Here is a 20,720-nt window from a genome sequence, read left to right on the forward strand (position 1 = left end):
CACCTAAATTGGGTGCTTTGGGGCTTTCCCCTCCTCTGGGAGCTGTCCAGAACACACTGGCTTCTTCCTCAGCCACCTGAGATTTACAAATACATAACTGCCCAGAGATTTTTTTTTTTTTTGGAAAAAACCTCCCCAGGTGATTTCAGTTTACAGCAAAGTTTGGGATTATCTGTTTCTACTTTACAAAGACCATCATCACCTGCTGGTCATCTCCTCATTCATTTGTCACACGAACTTTTATTGAACTTTTTTTTAACTTTTATTGAACCTTCTATGCTAGATACTGAGGACACTTATATGTTACTTGCCTAATTTATTTTTGCACCTAAAGACATTTTGGGGTGAATTTTAAAAACTTTTTTAATGTAGACCATTTTTAAAATCTTTATTGAATTTGTTACAATATTGCTTCTATGTTTTGGTTTTTTTTGGCCACAAGGCATGTGAGATCTCAGCTCCCAGACCAGGGATTGAACTCTCATCCCTGCATTGAAAGGGGAAATCCTAGACCACTGGACTGCCAGGGAAGTCCCAAGACATTTGTTTTAAACAGAAAGTTTATATAATGGATTTGATGGGCCAGATCTATTAAATCTATCATACTTCAACATAGGCACATAATTCTTAAAATAAGAATTGCCTAAAAGGTACACTACTATCTAAAAAGTAAATTACTGACTAAAAGGTCCCTTGTATATTACTTGTGATATTCATACCACCTTTTAGGAAACAATTCACTTCTGTATTTGTTCACTCATTCTTTCATCCATCCATCCCATATTTCCTGAGCTCCTCTGATGGGCCGTGCTTGATACTGGGCATCGTCCCCTGCCTTCTTGCGTGACCATGCCTAGTGTCCATCAGTCACCCAGGAGCCTCCCACGCTCCCTGCTGCTGGAACCAGAACTGAGCCTTCCTCACCCAAAGCAGTCAGGCCCTGATGCTAGACCTGGGGGTGGAGTCCCAGTGGGTAGTGTAGGCTGTCACCACCAGGGGGCACTCCTGCCTCACTGCTGGCTTCTCACCCAGGCCAGGGCCAGGGCAAGGTGGGCCTGGCTGGAAGGGGAGGATGGCAGGCATGCTGCTGAGGGGCACGAGGCCAGGCTTTTGAAGAGCCTTATGGGATAAGGAGGCATTGAAATGGGGCCCTTGCACTCATATTCTAGGAAATTTCCCCTCTTCCCGACGGGAAAAGAGCACACAGTACATCTATTGACACAGGAGCAGCTGGCGACAGCGGCCCTGGATGAACCCATCCTGCCATTTGGTGAAGGGCAAGGCCACCCCGTGTGCAGATACTGAGCCCATCATAAGCACCAGACAACATACCTACAGCTGATCCAGAACCTGTCCTCTACCTCAACCCTCTGCTGATCCTTTCCAGGGGGAGGAGAGAGCTGATGGGGGTCAAGGGGGGCTCTCCTGGGGACTGGGGCCACCCTGATTCCCACCTACAGCCACGAAGACCAGTCCAGGTGGATGGGGCCTTCTACAACTGTTCTTCCCCTGGGCCTCAGTTTTCCCTTGTATAAAATGGAGCTGAAATAATTTCTGCCCCATCTGCCTCTCTTGGGAGCATGGCTGTGAAAACTGCTGCACACAGCAAAGAACAGGTTTGAAGAGAAACAGGAGAATCTAAAATGGAACTTGGAGCCCCTCCTCTCTGCTCCTTCCTGCTTTGGAATTTGCTCCAATTTGTAATCTGTGTGAGTAAGTCTGTGCTTCACCACGCCTTGCCGGAGCTGGCAATCAGGTGCGGTGGTGGCTCCTGCCTTGCCCTGCAATGACTTTTCTCTAATTGCTCTAATCTGTGTTTTCACGCACTCGCTGGAAAATGAGAAGAGCCGCCAGCTCCACGGAGGAGGGGAGCTGAGGTGTGAACCCCAGGCAAGGGGGAGGGGAGGCGTGCAGCCAAGCACTTACTGTCTACAGCCCCTGGGAGCGGAGGTGTGCAAGTGTGACGATTCCTGGGGAGCCCGCGTACCTGGGAAAGGGGATGGGGGAGGACAGGGAACCCCGATGAAGTCTGTCTCCCAGGGAGAAGAAGACTGAGGTCAGAGCGCTAGCTGGGCACAGGACCCAGGGAGCGGTCTGTGGGTGAGTGTTTTCTCCGTGTGTGAGTCCCCCTTGTTTCTGGGAGTGTGCAGCGGTGGCTTTCTCTGAGACAGGATGATTCCGTGTGGTCTCACCTGATTTGTCTTGCCTTTGGGAGGACAGTTCAGTGTGCGTCTGTGTCTGGTGTTTTGTCTCTGGCGGTGTGTCTGCACGTGAGTGTGTGTGACAGAGAGAGCAGGTTGCATGTGACCACCGCTAGCAGCTGGCTCTGTGGGACTTAGCTTCCAGTTGCAGGGTTTCCTTGCTGAGCCTCTGGGAACCCCACCTTGGGCAGAGGTGCTGGTGCAGCTGGGGGCGGGATGGTGCTAGCCCAGATAGCCGCTTAAGCCCCTACTGCTGGGCTAAAGCGATTATCTCTGTGTGTGTGTGTGTGTGTGTACTTGTATAGGTGGGTGAGCCTGAGCTCACAGCCTTTAGGAGTTGCAGAATCCTCAACTACCCCCAAAAAAGGTCCAAAAATTTGCCCATGGTGTTTCCTTCCCTCCCTTCGCTTGCCAGGAATCCCTCCCCCTGGCTGACCTGGATATGTGCATTCACATGAAGAGGAAGATGCTCTGCTCCTAAATTGCTTCTCCTCCTAGGGGTTCTCTGGTGCTAATGGTGGCATTTCAGTCAGTGTCAGAGGGGAGATGGCTTGGGATGTGGGGCACTTCCTGGTGCTGCCTTGGTGACATGCGACAAATTGAGATTCTTGACCTTGTGTTTGACAAATGAATTGCGTATAATCACCGTTTAGTTTTACCTGTGTAAACCTAAGCAAGAGGAAAAGCTTTGGGTTGCTCCTCCTGGTGCCAGGAGACTCTACACAGGATTAATTATGATCAGAAGCAGTAAGTGTGAAGTCCACGGATGAAATGTTCCAAAACTGGTGAGTAAATCCAGTTTCCTATAACGAACACGTGATAAAGAAAGAGAGTTCTCAGCAGAAACATGTCAACAGTGGCTAATACTTAATAGCTCCTCCTACATATCAGGCACCAAGCTCTTCCCAGGTCAGCTCCTGAAACCCTCAAAGCCACCTTATGATGCCCATTTTATTTTTTGGTTGTGCTGCATGGCATGTGGGATCTTAGTTCCCCAACTGGGGATCGAACCCTCACTCGCTGCATTGGAAGCATGGAGTCTTAACCACTGGACTTCCAGGGTGCCCATTTTAGAGATGAAGAAACTAAGGTATAAAGAGGGTAAAGAATTTGCCTTGAGATCACACAGTTCATGGAGTGGGAATTTGAACCCAGACTGGCTGGTACCCTTGCCTACTACCCAGCCACTAGGTCATGAGTTATAGGAGAGCCCTCTAGGGTAGTCTCAGTGTGGGTTTAATGCCGTTCCTTCCTGTATGGTGGCTTAGATGGTAAAGAACCCGAACGCAATGCGGGAGACCCGGGTTTGATCCCTGGGTCAGGAAGATCCACTGGAGTAGGAAATGGCAACCCACTCCAATATTCTTGCCTGGTGAATTCTGTGGACAGAAAGCCTGGTGGGCTACAGTCCATGGGGTCGCAAGGAGTCAGACAAGACTGAGCTACTAACACTTTCTTTCCTCTTGCAGGAGACCCACAAGCCTCGGTTTCACATGGCAAAGACAGGGGAAGACAAGTCTGAAAGAGACATTTACCCCATGTGGCTAGTATTCGTTTGGTGTATTTTCTCTTTGTGGTATGCAGATATTCTCCAGCTTTTCCTTTATTTCTGCACCAGGTATGATGTTCAGCCCAGCACCTTGCTGTCTCACCTGCACACGTGTCAATAGCTCCAGCCGCAGTGATCAGCGTGCAGCACCACACGCTGGTTGGTGAGGCCCCTCCAGTTCAGGCCAAGGCTGATTCACAGTGTCTGGGAGCTGGGATTTGAGTGCTGGTGTCTTGGAACATCTGACAGGAGGCTGGGGGTGCACCTGGAAAATGGGGGTGCAAGAGGTGGAGGTTGCACCATCATATCTACCTCACAAGGCTTTTGTGTTTTAGTTAGGGGTTGCTTCGTTTTGCCAATCATAGAGACTGGAAATGACAGTGGCTTATACCAGACTGGGGCTTATTTCTCTCTTATATAAAGGATGTCAGGAGATAGGCATCCAGGACTGGGGGGAGGGAGGCTCAACTGTGTCTTGAAAGCACCAAGTCCTAATTTCCTCATTTGCTTTAACTTAAGAGAAAACTGAGGTGTGATTTACATACAGGAAAGGAAATTAAATGCATGGATTCTAAATGTACAGTTTGATGGATTTACATATGGGTATCAAACATGCCCAGCATCCCAGAAGGTTCCCTCGTGTGTTCTCTCCCAGTCACCAACCCTTTCTCCCGCAAGGCAATCACTACCCTGACTTCTGTCACTAGGGACTGGTTTTGCCAATTCTTACCCTTCATTTGAACAGAGCCATAGAGCATGTTTTCTTGCTTTTGGCCTCTTGGACTTCGTGTAAAGCCTGTGAGATTCATCCAGGTTGTGGGACATATATCAGCAGCCGATTCTTTTTATTGCTAAGTGATGCTCTATGGTGGGGAAACACACTATTTGCTTATTCTTTCACTTGTTAATGGACATTTGTGCTGTTTTCTGGCCATAGTATAATGAGTAAAGCTGCAATGAGAATTTATGTCAAGTCTCTGCGTGGACATGTGCTTTTACTTCTCTTGGGTAAATCCCTTGGAGTGGAATGGCTGTAGCCTTGTGAGAAACTGCTGAACAGTTCTTCAACAGGGTGAACCACTGACAGTCCCACTGGCTTTGTGGGAGAGTTGATCCTCATCCTTCTGTGCAATATTTGATACTTTCACATTTTGACCATTCCTTTGGGTGTGAATGGTAGCTTATTGTGGTTTCCTTTGGCATATATATCTGATAGCTGCTAATGTAGGGTATCTTTGTGTGCATATTGGTCATTTTGATGTTCCCTTTTGTGAACTGCCTCTTCATATCTTTGCCTACTAAAACACTGTGGTTTTTTTTCTAATTGATTTGTAGAAGTTCTTTATATGTGCTGGATACTAGTCCTTTGTCAGATATAGGTATTGAATTATCTTCTCTGCATCTGTGTATTGGCTTTTCTTTCTCTTAATGGTGTCTTTGGCTGAATATAAGTTCTTAATTATTACGAAGTCCAATTTACAAATTTTTCCTTTATGGTTAATGTTTTTGTGTCATGTTTAAAAACACTTTTCCTCCCCAAGGAGTCTTTCTTTTTTCTTTTTTTTTTTTTTTATTGAAGGATAATTGCTTTACAAAATTTTGTTGTTTTCTGTCAAACCTCAACATGAATCAGCCATAGATATACATATGTCCCCTCCCTTTTGACCCTCCCTCCCATCTCCCTCCCATCCCACCCCTCTCGGTTGATACAGAGCCCCTGTTTGAGTTTCCTGAGCCAGACAGCAAGTTCCCATTGGTTATCTATTTTACATGTGATAATGTAAGTTTCCATGTTACTCTTTCCATATATTTCACCCTCTCCTCCCCTCTCCCCATGTCCATAAGTCTATTCTCTATGTCTACTTCACTGATGCGCTGTAAATGAGTTCTTCAGTATCATTCTTCTAGATTCTGTATATATGTGTTAGAAGATGATATTTCTCTTCCTCTTTCTGACTTATTTCACTCTGTATAACAGGTTTTAGGTTCAACCACCTCATCAGAATGTGTTCCTTTTTATGGCCGAGTAATATTCCATTATGTATATGTACCACAACTTTTTTATACATTCATCTGTCGATAGACATTCAGGTTGCTTCCATGTTCTAGCTATTGTAAATAGTGCTGCAATTAACAATGGGATACATGTGTCTTTTTCAGCTTTGGTTTCCTCAGGGTATATGCGTAGGAGTGGGATTGCTGGGTCATATGGTGGTTTTATTCCTACTTTTTAAAGGAATCTCCATACTGTCTTCCATAGTGACTATATCAATTTACATTCCCACCAACAGTGCAAGAGTGTTCCCCTTTCTCCACACCCTCTCCAGCATTTATTGTTTGTAGACTTTTTGATGATGGCCATTCTGACTGGTGTGAGGTGATGTCTCATTGTAGTTTTGATTTATATTTCTCTAATAATGAGTGTTGTTGAGCATTTTTTCATGTGTTTGTTAGCCATCTGTACATCTTCTTTGGAGAAATATCTGTTTAGATCTTTTCCCCACTTTTTGATTGGGTTGTTTATTTTTCTGGCTTTGAGTTGTATGAGCTGCTTGTATATTTTGGAAATTAATCCTTTGTCAGTAGTTTTATTTGCTATTATTTTCTCCCATTCTGAGGGTTGTCTTTTCACCTTGCTTATAGTTTCCTTTGCTGTGCAAAAGCTTTTAAGTTTAATCAGGTCCTACTTGTTTACTTTTGTTTTTATTTCCGTTACTCTAGGAAGTGGGTCATGGAGGATCTTGCTGTGATTTATGTCATCGAGTGTTCTGCCTATGTTTTCTTCTAAGAGTTTTATAGTTTCTGGTCTTACATTTAGGTCTTTAATCCATTTTGAGTTTATCTTTGTGTATGGTGTTAGGAAGTGTTCTAATTTCATTCTTTTACATGTAGTTGTCCAGTTTTCCCACATCATTATTGAAGAGGTGTCTTTGCCCCATTGTATATTCTTGCCTCCTTTGTCAAAAATAAGGTACTCATACGTGCATGGGTTTATTTCTGGGCTTTCTATCTTGTTCCATTGGTCTACATTTCTGTTTTTGTGCCAGAACCACACTGTCTTGATGACTGTAGCTTTGTAGGATAATCTGAAGTCAGGAAGGTTGATTCATCCAGCTCCATTCTTCTTTCTCAAGACTGCTTTGGCTATTTGGCTTTTCCTTCCCAAGGAGTCTTTTAACACATGACTCCATCTGGCCTCACCCCACCTGGCTGCTCTCCCTGCCTCCCCATCCTCTATTAGAAGTGCCTCCCAGGAGCAAGGGGTGAGGAAGGCAGAGATGGGATGGCAGATCTGTGGGGAAGAGCAGGGTTAAAGCCTCCCCAGAATACGAGATCTGTGTCCCCCACCCCCTTCCTTCCCTGTGTGGATTTGGGTTTATGCTGGGCTGCAAGATTAAAGCCAAAGAGATTAAAAGATTACCTCTGACAGGGAAGGCAAATTCTGCCTCTTTGCTCCTAGAGCCATGAGGGGGAGGGGTGAGAGTGTTACTGGGGTGCAGCTTGGGGGGTGGTAGTGATGGAGCCATCTCCACTACCAGGGTCCTCTCCTTCCTGCTGAGAACTCTGCCTCCTGAAAGGCTGAAGCCTGGGCCACTAGCTCATCTCTCTGAACCTCTGATCCCAAGTTATAAAGGGCATGGAGGGCTGAGCTGGATACTGAGCACCAACATAGACTTTAGTGAGTCCTCGAATTATGACCCCCAGACCAGGGGTCCCCGCATCAGAAATATAAACTTCAGGCCCCTTCCCAGACCTATTAAGGCAGAAACTTGTGGGATGGAGTGGGGAGAGCAATCTATGTTTTAAAAGCCCTCCGGGGGATTCTGATGCACACAAATGTCTGAGCACCAGTGCCTTTAATTATGGTAACAATTGCTAATTTTTAAAGCATTTAACTGTGCTCACCAGTGACTCTTCTAAAGAGTATGCACCCCCTCACTTATGATGCTATTACTCACCTTACTTTACACATGAGGAACTGAGACGCAGAGAGGTGAAGCGTTTGCTCAGGTTCACACAGATACTAGATGACTGAGCCCAGACTTGGACTCCAGGGGGCTGGCTCCAGAGGCTGAGTCACTAACCACTGCTCGAAACTGTTTTGAATTCTCAGTGCTGTGCATCCTGGCCTTCTCAGAAGCCCACAGCTTTTGTCAGTGGCTCCAGGGAGTGGTGACTCCAAGAGGCTGACTGCTTCAGATGCCCCTGGCTTACAAAGTCCTTTCTCAGCTTCCTCAGGGCTCGCTGACCACACGTCTTCCTGCTTCCTTTCCCTGCCCCCTGGAGCGGCTGGGAGCCCCCTTGGCTGAGGCTGAGGGAAGCGGACGCTGAGAGCTGACCTCAGCTGCAAGTAAGCCAGAACCACAGACAGAGACCCGTCGCTCCACGTCTCAGAAATTCATTTATGTCTCAGTTCATTCCCTCATTTCAGTGTTTAGTGATCAGAGCGAAGTAGGGGCCAGCAGAAAGCCAGAGGCAGAGAGAAAGAAGGGGGAAGAGGAAACCTGTCCATTAATTTTATGATTCTCCCTGCTAGTCCCCTCCTGTCACTAGGGATGCCGAAAAAGCCCAACCCCCGAAGCTGGAAAGTGATCAAGGAACAGTCAAGGCCAAAATGAGGAGGCTGATTTATGGGGCCAGCAGTGGGGAGCGGGAGTGAGGGCACCAGCTGCAGGAGAGAGCAATTCATCACAGCTCCCAGGGAGAGGGGAGGGCTTCCACTGGCCTGGCCCCCACTGGGCTCCCTGGCCTGCCCTGCTCTCAGGAGGATGGAACTTATCTTTGGGGCTCCCAGTACCTCTCACTTTTCTACCCCAGTTCTCCCGGGTCTGTAGCCTCTTTGAACCTTTGAGTTGGGGGTGGGATGGGAAGGAACAAAGAATACAGCCCTAGGCAAGTCCCTTCTCTAAGCCTCAGTTTCCCCATCTGTAAAACCAGAGCCTCAGCCCAGCTGGTCAGCCTTACAGGGAGGTTGTAGAGGAGAAAGGCCATGGCCATGAGTTGCAAAGCCCTGTCCGACCCAAGAGGGGACAAGTGTGAGGTGGGAGTGAGGACCTTGCCTCCTACTGCTGTGGTCCTGGGTTTTTCACGTGGAGGTGTGTGCCGGACACACAGGGCTGCTGCAGCCAAGGTTCCGTGGGTGCAGCTGCGTCCACCTGTGCATAAACACAGTGCGTCCAAAGCCACAGTCGAGTGTACGGAGCATGCGCAAGTGTGCGTGTGTGCAGACACGCATGTGTACGCGTGTGCAGCTGTACTGACACCTGTGAACTCCAGCTCATGTAATCTCTCCACCCCCACCAGCCTGGGGGGACTGCTCTGGAGAGGTGGTGGGGGTGTGGCTGGGTGCTTATTCACGGGCCCCATCCAGCTGGTTATTTATTGATTAATTCTGCTGCCAGCTGATAGATGCCAAGCCTGTTGCAGACGCAGGCCCTGGGCTGATTTACATAATTAAAAACCATCAGTAACAGAGCGGGGCCTCACCCGCCAACTGTTTCTTCTAGCATGACAGGCCCAGCCTCTCTCCTCCACCCCTCCCTGTCCTCTGCACCCTCCCAGCTCCCTCTCCTTCCAAACCCCCTCACCCTCCTGGCCTACTCTGTGGCAGTCTGCTGGCCTGGGCCCCTCCATGACGTCAGCCACCACCCACTCAGTGATGGAGAGCTCGTAGTGTTCTGGGATTCTCCAGTCACTGACTCCAAGATGCTATTAGTCGATGGTTCTAAGGTTCTTTGATGGAAAGCCTCAGATTATAAGATTCAGCTCTGATCCTCGGAGTTGTGATTTTTCAAGAGTCTATTACTCTATGTGACAATGGGGAAATGTTTGCTCTCAGCAGCTCTGCCTGCGCCCGGGGAGGTGGGGCTGCTCTCCGGAGGGCCTGGCTTTCCGTGGAGGCCGCCATGGTGGATAGGGTGGGTCAGGCCCTGCTTTCCAGGAGGAGGTGAAGTGCATCATAGCAGAGGGCTGGGGTTGGGTGGGGGCTGGGCACTGCGGAAATCTGGCAGAAGGAAGGAGGACCCAGGGATACCCGAGGAGGGCTGGAGGGAGAAATCCTTGCTGATGTCCTAGGCTCCAAGAGGAATTTGGAATATATGGGATCCTGTGGAGTGTGTGACATCGGTCCCTTTGATGGTGTCACCTTCGGTGTCTCCAGAAAAGACTCTGGCATCGAGAGAGACAGTCTGAGGGGAGGAGTGTGGACTATTCTATTTCCCAGCTGTGTGATCCTGAGGAAGCTACTCAGCCTTTCTGAGCTTCAGTTACCTTCTCACCTGTGACATGGGGTTTGTTGTAAGGATTAAGTATTAAGTTCTGGGGACTTACCTGGTGATCCAGTTGCTAAGACCCTGTGGTCCCATTGCAGACAGCCCTGGTGCAATTTCTGGTTGGGGAACTAGATCCCACATGCCTCAGCTAAGAGTTCACAAGTCGCAACTAAAGATCTTGCATGCCTCAACTAAGACCTGGCACAGCCAAATAAATAAATAAATAAGTAAAAAAAAAAATATTAACTTCTGTAAAGTGCTTGGAATGCAGTTGGCACCTGCTGAACCCCTAATTGTGTGGGTCCTTGGAGGAGATGTGTAGGAGGCTGGTCAGATATGGTGAAAGTCCAGACACACAGAGGGTTGGGTTTTCTCATTTTTGCAGGCCAGCTCCCAGTGGGGCTGGTGCTTGGAGGATGTTGGCCGAATGAATGAGTGATTCTTCTCTCAGCTCTTCCCAAACACAATGCCAGCCCCAACCAGCCCTCAGCCAACTTGGGCAGGGTGTCTGGGACGCACGGCTGCTCTCGGGTGGGCCCCCGGGACTCGCCATCTCCTCCTGCATCTGTCCCATCTCTGCCTCCTCAGCTCCATTCACACAGCGCAGCTCTGACCCTCAGCAGTGAGGCCTGCCCCACCCCCAGCCACCTCCAAGACTGGCCATAATTTAAAACATTGAGATAAAGTGTGTTTAAAATTAACGATAGAATGTAAGATGGTGCAGCCACTGTGGAACACAGTTTGGCAGGCCTTCAAAAAGTTAAACAGAATTACCATAGGATCTAGCAATTCCACTCCTAGGTATACACCCAGAGGAACTGGAAAGTAGATCCTCTGAAAAAGCAAAAGCTCAAACAGCTTGTACCCCAGTGTTCATGGTAACATTATTCACAATAGTCAAAAGATGGAAACAACCCAAATGCTTATCTGCAGATGAATGGATAAACAGAGTACAAAACCTTTGCGCTTAGTTGCTTCAGTTGTGTCTGACTCTTTGTAACCCTATGGACTGTAGCCTGCCAGGTTCCTCTGTCCATGGGATTTTCCCAGCAAGAATACTGGAGCGGGTTGCCATGCCCTCCTCCAAGGGATCTTTTGGACCCAAGGATCGAATCCTCATCTCCTGTGTCTCCTGCATTGCAGGTGAATTCCTTACCTCTGGGCCACTGGGGAAGCCCACAAAACATATATAAAGGTATAAAAAATACAAGTACATAGAATGGAATATTAGTTATCCTTAACAAAAGAATAAAATTCTGATACATGCCACCACATGGATGAACCTTGAAAACATTATGCTAAGTGAAGAAAACCAGATGCAAAATGACATTTGATTTCCATACTTTTTTCAATCAAACTTCCAAATTTGATTCCAGTCAAATTCAATTTTCCATATTATACACTCATGGAAGTGTATGATTCCACTTATATAAGGTACATAGCATAGTCAAATTTGTAGAGACAGGAGAAGAGATTGTCAGGGGCTGGTGGAGGGAGAAATGAGAAGTTAGTATTTAATGGGTATAGAGTTCCAGTTTGGGAAGATAAAAATATTCTGGGGGTGGATAGTGATGATGAATGTACTTAATACCTTGGAGCATACTTTTTAAAATGGTCAACTTTTTAATGTATATTTTAGCACAATAAAAGGCTTCTTTGCAACTGAGGGAGATGATTTTGTTTGTAATCCTTCTTTTTTATTTTTATTTTTTAATGTCCACTGTTGATCCTCCAGGCTCCTCTCCTTATCCCCAGCACATTACAGGACCCCACTCATCCTTTGCTGAATGGATGAACCAGGCCTCCCATCTGGCCCCACGAGGAGCCTCCTTGACCCGCAGCTGAGGGTACTTGGCCAGGCAGCTGGTTCTCTTTTCTCTCTTTATTTCACCAAACCTGACAGCACATGAGCCAGCCACAGGTTGTTTGGGCTGGGGACCAGTGCCTGGTAGTGATTAGGTGGTTCTGGGCTTTGAGGATTAGACACAGCCCCGAGGTGACCAAGAAGCGATTTCTCACAGCAGCCTCTTTTAGCACCCATCAGAAAAGAAGGCACCACCCTCGAGAGCTGGCAAGCATGGGAACAAACAGCTTGGCCTGGGCTTTGGTTGCATTTCACACTGGAGAGGATTCCTTCTTGTTCAGCATGAGCTCCTGGATGTGGCTTTTAATATGTTCGTTGCTGTGTCATTGATTTCTCCCCATGAGCAAGTGGAGAAAATCGTCAAGAGCTGGGGCAGAATCAGGCTCTTGGGGATCAAGAAATGTGCCCCACATCGGGTCTTAAAAAACCCTGGTATATTTTATCAAATGTGAACATTGTCACATAGCCCCCAGGTGACAGAGTCAGATTATTCAAGGTGCTGACTGTTTAGCCAGGTCATATTTCTAAAATCAAAGGAGTAGTTTTTATTGGCATCATCATGTTGTAGAGAAAGACGTTCAGTCTTGTCTCTCACTTTAAAAAACTTGATGAGCACCTTTATTCAACAATGAGTGTTGCTCAGGTTGCAAAAGCAGAGTTTTGCTCGGCCCATCTCTTTTAACTGCTGCTGAAAAGACATCTGCTCAGTGGCCTTGGTTTGATTGTGCTTGCTATTTTCTCCATTTCTCTCAATGCTGAATGAAGATCAGGAGGTATATTGTTGCCTGCCAGCTGCTTGGCGAACAAGCGTGAGGTCTGGCATTCCTGAGCTAGTGCCTCCATCCATAGAGCTGTGCCCTCCCCTGCCGCCCATAGGGTGGCTGAGTGTCAGTTCTGATCCCTGTGTCCCTTTCCAGTCCACATCGTGACTCACAAAGTTACCGTCAACTTAACCTCCAAAGTTCTCTCTTGCAGCATCAATGCTGAGTGATGAACAGGACCCAAATAAATCACAGAGCACATTTCCCTTATACATGTACAATAACCAGGCTTCAGGTGACAAAAGAAAATCCAACTGTAAGTACTTTAATAAATAAGGTGCATTCCTGGGAATATAGGAAAAAACCACAGCTTTTTATTTCATTACTCATCTTCCTCATCCCACGGGTAGCTCCACTATCTGGTTTAAGATGGCTGCTCCACCTCCTGCCACTGCATCTGCTTTCTAGCCTATGAGAAGTGTAGAAAAACAAGAGAGGTATACATCTTTCCTTTTGAAGGCATGAGTGGAAAATTGCACAATTCCTCTCTGTTCTCATTTCATTGGCCAAAATCCAGTCACAGGGCCATTGTCACCCTGCTTATTTAACTTCTATGCGAGTACATCATGAGAAATGCTGGACTGGATGAAACACAAGCTTGAATCAGGATTGCCAGGAGAAATATCAATAACCTCAGATATGCAGATGGCACCACACTTATGGCAGAAAGTGAAGAACTAAAGAGCCTCTTGATGAAAGTGAAAGAGGAGAGCGAAAAAGTTGGCTTAAAACTCAACGTCAGAAAACTAAGGTCACGGCATCTGGTCCCAAAACTTCATGGCAAATAGATGGGGAGACAGTGAAAACAGTGACAGATTTTATTTTTGCAGTGGGGTGGGGGGGCTTCAAAATCACTGCAGATGGTAACTGCAGTCATGAAATTAAAAGACGCTTGCTCCTTAGAAGAAAAGTTATGACCAACCTAGACGGCATATTAAAAAGCAGAGACGTTACTTTGCCAACAAAGGTCCATCTAGTCAAAGCTATGGTTTTTCCAGTAGTCATGTATGGATGTGAGAGTTGGAGTATAAAGAAAACTGAGCACCAAAGAATTGATGCTTTGGAACTGTGGTGTTGGAGAAGACTCTTGAGAGTCCCTTGGACAGCAAGGAGATCCAACCAGTCCATTCTAAAGGAAATCAGTCCTGAATATTCATTGGAAGGACTGATGCTGAAGCTGAAACTGCAATACTTTGGCCACCTGATGCAAAGAATTGACTCATTGGAAAAGGCCCTGATGCTGGGAAAGATTGAAGGCAGGAGGAGAAGGGGATGACAGAAGATGAAATGGTTGGATGACATCATTGACTCAATGGACATGAGTTTGAGCCAACTCCAGGAGATGGTGATGGACAGGGAATTCTGGCGTGCTGAAGTCAATGGCATTACAAAGAGTCAGACATGACTGAGCAACTGAACTGAAGTAGTTTATTTAAAAACTGAAGAGACCACTAATTGTCCCCCAGTATCCCCTCTCCCCTTCTTCTACAGTACTAATAGAAGTTTTGCTGAATATGATGTACATAGCTGCCAAGATAAAGACTACATTTCCCAGTTTCAGTTAAGTTCAGTTCAGTTGCTCAGTCATGTCTGACTCCTTGCGACCCCATGGACTGCAACACACCAGGCTTCCCTGTCCATCACCAACTCCAGGAGCCTTCTCAAACTCATATCCATCGCGTCAGTGATGCCATCCAACCATCTCATCCTCTGTCTTCCCCTTCTCCTCCTGCCTTTAATCATACCCAGCATCAGGGTCTTTTCCAACGAGTCGGTTCTTTGCATCAGGTGGCCAAAGTATTGCAGTTTCAGCTTCAACGTCAGTCCTTCCAATGAACCCCCAGGACTGATTTCCTTTAGAATGGACTGGTTGGTTCTCCTTGCAGTCCAAGGGACTCTCAAGAGTCTTCTCCAACACCACAGTTCCAAAGCATCAATTCTTTGGTGCTCAGCTTTCTTGATAGTCCAATTCTCACATCCATACACGATTACTGGAAAAACCATACCTTTGACTAGATGGACCTTTGTTGGCAAAGTAATGTCTCTGCTTTTTAATATGCTGTCTAGGTTGGTCATAGCTTTTCTTCCAAGGAGCAAGCATCTTAGCTATATGCTTTAGTCTACTTACTTTATTTTTTTGGTTGTACTGCGCAGCATACAAGATGTTAGTTCCCCAACCAGGGATCGAACCCATGCCCTCCATAGTGGAGGCATGGAAATTTATAGCTGGACCACCAGGGAAGCCCAGGCAGTCTCTTCATTAATTCAGTGAATAGCATTGACTGCCCACAGGGGTGAGGATGGGACAGTGAATAAGACAGCAAATATTCTGTTTCTTCCAGAGCTCATACTAATGTGTGAGAAGAGCAACAAGAGAGGGTCTCAAGGAAGGCATGGTCAACTGTGCCTAAGCTGGCTGATGGGACAAATTAGAGGTGAGGTAAGGGCCTGGTGACCTAGACAAGGAGTGGAGAGGAGGGGCAGAGACTGACTGAAGGGGCCTCCTGGAGAGGAACTGAATTGGGGTGAGTGAATACAGACAGTTCTTTGGGGATTTTTTCTTTCTGTAAAACAAAAAAAAGAGAGAAGTGGGAGTGTGAAGTCAAGACAGGTTTTTTAAAGATGGAGAAATACAGTATGTGTGTGGTAATGGGAATGATCTCAGGGGAAAATGAAAAATGAAGATGAAAGAGAAAGATGGGGGAAATGCTAGAGGAAGATCCTTGAGGAGATGAGAGGGATTGGGATGAGGGCACAATGGAGCCTTGGTCTTAGAAAGAGTGACATGGGCGTTGGTGGAGTCTCTTCTGATAACTCCTGAATCCTCAGTGAAAAAAAGGAAACGAAGTCAACATGTGACAAGAAGCCTCCCGGAGGGACAAGATGGCTGCCACTGTTGTCTCCAGCATCATGTCAGCATTTCAGGTGGGAGGAAAGGGGAAGGAAAGTGAAAGAAAAGAAATCTTTCCTAGAAACCCACCTGCTGCTTTCTGCTTCAATCTTATTGATCAGAACTGAATCACAGGGCTACCCCTAGCTGCAAGGGAGGCTGGGAAATCAGGAACAGGATTCTCAAGACTGGTTGAGAGGAGGGCACACTGCCTCATCAAATGCAGCCAGAGCTCAGCTAAGAGAAGGAAGGGGGCTTGCCTGCCATGCCCTCCCATGCCTGTGCCAAGGTCTGCTGTTTCCTGCCCCCCAGGGGTTTGTGCATCTCTAAAGAATGCACAGGCAGCCACTATGCCTGTGTGATCATTACAAGTCTTCTACATCATTGGCCATTAATTTCATGGACCACAGCTCCCAACTCCAATAGTGTTATTTGATAAAAGATAAAATAATTTTGCCAATAGCTTAACCTGTTTGCTCTGACTTGTCACTCACTGTGTGGCTGCCTTTATAAGGGTCCTGGTGATAGAGTGGTTTGTACCTGGCTTTTCTATGGGGCCAGCCACTAGAATAATGTTTCTGTGCTTCTGGTCTCTACTCTGCCGTTAGTGATGGAAGCCATCAATTTTGTACTGGAAAGCTTTATTTCGTGCTTGTTCTAGAAACACTCCAGTGGTTTCCCAGAGTGATGCTATGATTGTTTTCTAGGGAAACAGATGTGAAAACTTCAAAGGCTCCTACCGACCACTAGACAACCTGATATGAGAGACCCCGCACTGGTTGTAGCTATGACACAGATCCACTGGCAGGTACATGAGGTCGTACTTTCTATTTTTACTCATTGTCTTTGCTGGTGCAAAAATCATACCTCTTCAAACCAGAGCATTCAAATCAAAAATCCTAGCCACTGATTATGGTTATGCCTTATTCTAAATTATAGAATTTTAAAAATATTTTCATCCCTAGTTTCATGTTTCAACAAACCATTTTTCATGTTCAATCCATTTTGTTCTTTGAAGCTGTAATATGACACAAACATGTTTGAGAGTTTACTACATGCCAGGCACTATACCAAGTGCTTTATATAGATTGTGGCAGTGTTAATACGTGCTTCCATTTTTATTTATTTATTTTTTTTTTGACACTCCTCCTGTGAAGAGCTGGAATTTACATCCCTTTCCTTTTAATCTGAGTTGGACTTACTGATTCGTTTATCACCAGTAGTAGGCAGTAAAAGTAGCGCTTTCTGATTTCCAAATTCAGATGCAAAAATGACATGCAGTTTCTGCCTGGTTCTCCTGGGACACTTGTTCTAGAGGAAGCCAGGCACCAACTCCACTGATTCTGCCATGCTAGATGTGGGCACCAGCTCCAGCAGAGCTGCCAGACTCCAGTGGGCACCAGATGCCAGCCATGTGAGTGAGCGATCTTGGACGTCCAGGGCAGCCCAGATGATGCATCAGATGACGGCAGCCGCAGCTAGCGTCTGACTGCACCTGCGCAAGAACCCCCAGTGAGAACTGCCCAGCTGAGCCCTTCCAGAATTCCTGACCCACAAAAGTGTGAACAGAATAAAATGGTTGCGTGTGCATTTTTTTTTTTTCACCGCTAGAGATTTTCAACAGCAATAGTAACCAGAAGACACAGAACTCATTTCATCTTGATTTTTCAGATAAAGCAATTGAGCCCCAGAGAGATTAAGCAACTTGCATCCATTTTCATGGCAAAGATAAGAGATGAGTGCAGGCAGCCTGATTCCAACATTCTGCCTCTTGACAATAAGAGAGGGGAGGAAGCAAAATTAACCAATAAGCAGGAATACACAAAATGTTAAAGTGTGCCAGCCAGGCTACAGCACCTGCAAAAAGTCACAATATTCCACTTCATAATTGCAAAATGGAAGTGAATGACATTCCTTCAACTTTTCCTCTTTCATCAGAAAACTCCCAACTGTCCAGGGAGGTCAGGGTTTCGGACAAAGGAAGTCCAGACCCCTCGATTCTTAGTATTAGGCACGGGAGCGCTGGCGCTTCCTGGCAGAAAATATTAGAGCCATAAAATTAAAGGAAATCAAATTGAACTGTTGGAAGCACTTTGGAGTTCATCTCATTCAATCTTCCACCTGGAGTAAAGCAAGGAAAAACCATGGGAGAGCAAAGCTCAATACAGTGGCCTGAGTAGCATCAATAGGAGGCTTATGATTAATGTGCAAGGAATTGCAGAGGAAATATGGCAGTGTCAGATCATTGGGTTAGGATGGTCACTGAGGTCTGGGGACTGGGTCAGCTTCGTGGGCATGTAACCTGTGCAGTCACCCTGGGGCCCCTGCCTTAAAGGAACCCATATTCAGTTCCTTAAAGGAACTGAATGCTCTGCATTGCTGTCTTGAAATTCTTAATACTTTTTGCAAAGGGGGTTCTGCCTTTTCATTTTTTACTGAGTCTAACAAATTATAGAGTTTGTCCAGGCTGTGGAGGTCTCAGAGCTGGCTCAGGAATGAGTATTTCAGCAGGGAGAATGGGACAGGCAAAGCCTGGGGGCTAAAAAGCCCAGAATCAGCTTGGGAAGCAGTCACTTGCCCAAGACCATAGTCAGGAAGAGGCAGACAAGGAATTGGACCTAGTCTTGTCAGACTCCAAGGCTCATGGTCATAAACACTTTGCTCTTCTGTTTCCTTGGACAGAGCTGACACCTGAGCTGCCCTCCTGACTATTCCCACAGTGGTGGTCTTCTCTTCCAGGAAGGCTTCCTGGCTTATCTGGCCCACCATCCTTGCCATTCCCCTCTTCCTTCATCCTTCTTACCTGCTGAGTCTGTGCCAATCCCAACAGGGCTTTGTCTTCCAAGAAGCCTTGGGCCCAGTGCTCTTGCTGCAGACTTCATGTAGATTTCATGGTGCAGTCTTTCTCACCTTCCCTTTCCTAGAACTGGGCTAAAATTCCAAAGAACTGATAATGGGAGTCAGGTCTGCTTCACTTTCCTCCCACCACTGACTCTGGCACAAGCAGCTTAGCTTCTCCCAGCCTCAGTTTACCAACTTGTTCAATGGGTACAGACCTCTGTGCTCTTCTTCCCCGTCCATGGCCCAGACCAATCATGAGAAAACTTCAGGCACACCTGAATTGAGGGACATCCTCCAAAATACCTGAGTGAAAGTGAAAGTGTCAGTCGCTCAGCTGTGTCCAGCTCTTTGTAACACCAAGGATTGTACCCACCAGGTTCCTCTGTCCATGGGATTCTCCAGGCAAAAATATTGGATTAGTTTGCCATTCCCCTTCTCCAGGCGATTTTCTTGATCCAGGAATTGAAATTGAGTCTCCCTCATTGCATGCAAATTCTTTACCATCTGAGCCACCAGGGAAGGCCCCAAATACCTGAGAAATATCCTTTAATTAAAACTGTGAAGGTTTAGAAAAGGAAGGAAAGAATGAGATGCTGTCATAGGCTAGTGGGAACTAAGGAGAAACATGAACGAATGCAATGTGGGATCCTGGACAGGATCCTGGAACATTAGTGGAAAATGGGTGAAACCGAATGCAATCTGGAGTTTAGTTAGTTGTAATATATTAGAAAAGACCCTGATTCTGGGAAAGACTGAAGGCAGGAGGAGAAGGGGACGACAGAGGACCAGACGGTTGGATGGAATCACCGACTCAGTAGACGTGAGTTTGAGCAAGCTCTGGAAGATGGTGAAGCACAGGGAAGCCTGGTGTGCCACAGTCCACGGGGTCGCAGAGAGTTGGACATGACTGAGCAACTGAAAAACAACAGCAAAACATCTGTGCTGATTTCCTAATTTTGACAAATGTTTTGTGGTGATGTGAGATGTTACCATCAGGGGAATTTGTGTGAGGGGTATACAGCTATTCTCTGTGCTATATTTGAAGCTTTTTTTAGAAATCTAAAATTGTTCCAAAATAAGATGTTTATATATATAAGAAGAAAAAAAAAAACAACCTCAAGGAACCTGTACTGCTGTTCTTCCTTTGTCTGCTCTGAGTCCCTCCCCCTTTCGTCTGCTGACAGGTCCTCCTCTGGCTACAGGGGTGGGGGCACCTGACCCAGCCGGGCCATTAATCTGCCCTCATCACCCTGGCCACTGTGGTTGGTTCAAGGGGTAAACATGTGACCTACAATGGACCAATCAGAGTCCTCCCCTAGAACCGTGCTGCTTGGAATTGAACGACCTTCCCATTCTTGCCATGAATCTGTCAGGCTGTTAGCCTGGGGTCTCCTGGTTGCACTGAGTGGAGACTGTGGCTCAGAAGAATTAGTTGCCAAGAGAGAGAGACAGGCAGAGAATGTAGATGGCATTCAAGATGGCCTCCTCCTTCTCACTCTTCCTCAGGGAGGCCTTTTATGAGAGCCGGTATATCCTCCTTTGAGTTTGTCAGTTCAAACTGGGCTCGGGTTGGGTTTGTCACTTGCATCCAACGAGTCCTAACATAACATCCTATCCAGTTGTTGTGGAGATTCGGTGCCATTTGTTTATAATCTGGCTCATGGTGAGGGATATTTTTTCTTCTCCAGGAAGTCTGGGGCCTGCTGTGAACTTCGGCCTGTTTGGTTAAGGCCTTGCTCCCCTCCCGCCTTAGGCATACAGCTTAATACCAGCCCAGCTAATACCACACGACTTCTCACCTCTGGCCCTGCTCCTAGCCTCGTCCTCTTGGTGCTGTGAGCTGTTTTTTTTTTTGTGTGTGTGTGTGTGTGTGTTTAATTTTTGGTTGTGCTGGGTCTTCATTGCAATATGTGGGCTCTCTGGTTGTGGCATGCAGGTTTAGTTGCCCCGCTACATGTGAGATCTTAGTTCCCCAACCAGGAATTGAACCCACATCCCCTGCATTGGAAGGCGGATTCTCAACCACTGGATCATCAGAGAAGTTCCTGGGAGCTGAGTTTGAAGCTGAGTTTAGGCTCTGCTCTGGGAAGGATATAAGGGAGGAGGAAATGGAACTTAACCTCTGGCAGCAAATTTCCTCCTCAGAATTGGACGGGGGGAAATCCTAACACTGGTCTGGCCAGACCGACTGAAATCAAGGTGAAGCTGGGTGTTTGAAAGCCACAGTTTGTCTAGTGCTTGTTCTGAGAATGAACTGGAGGAACTGTGGAGACTGGAGTTCC

This window comes from Dama dama, chromosome 22 (genome assembly GCF_033118175.1).
Source record: "Dama dama isolate Ldn47 chromosome 22, ASM3311817v1, whole genome shotgun sequence".
In the NCBI taxonomy this organism is placed as follows: Eukaryota; Metazoa; Chordata; class Mammalia; order Artiodactyla; family Cervidae; genus Dama; species Dama dama.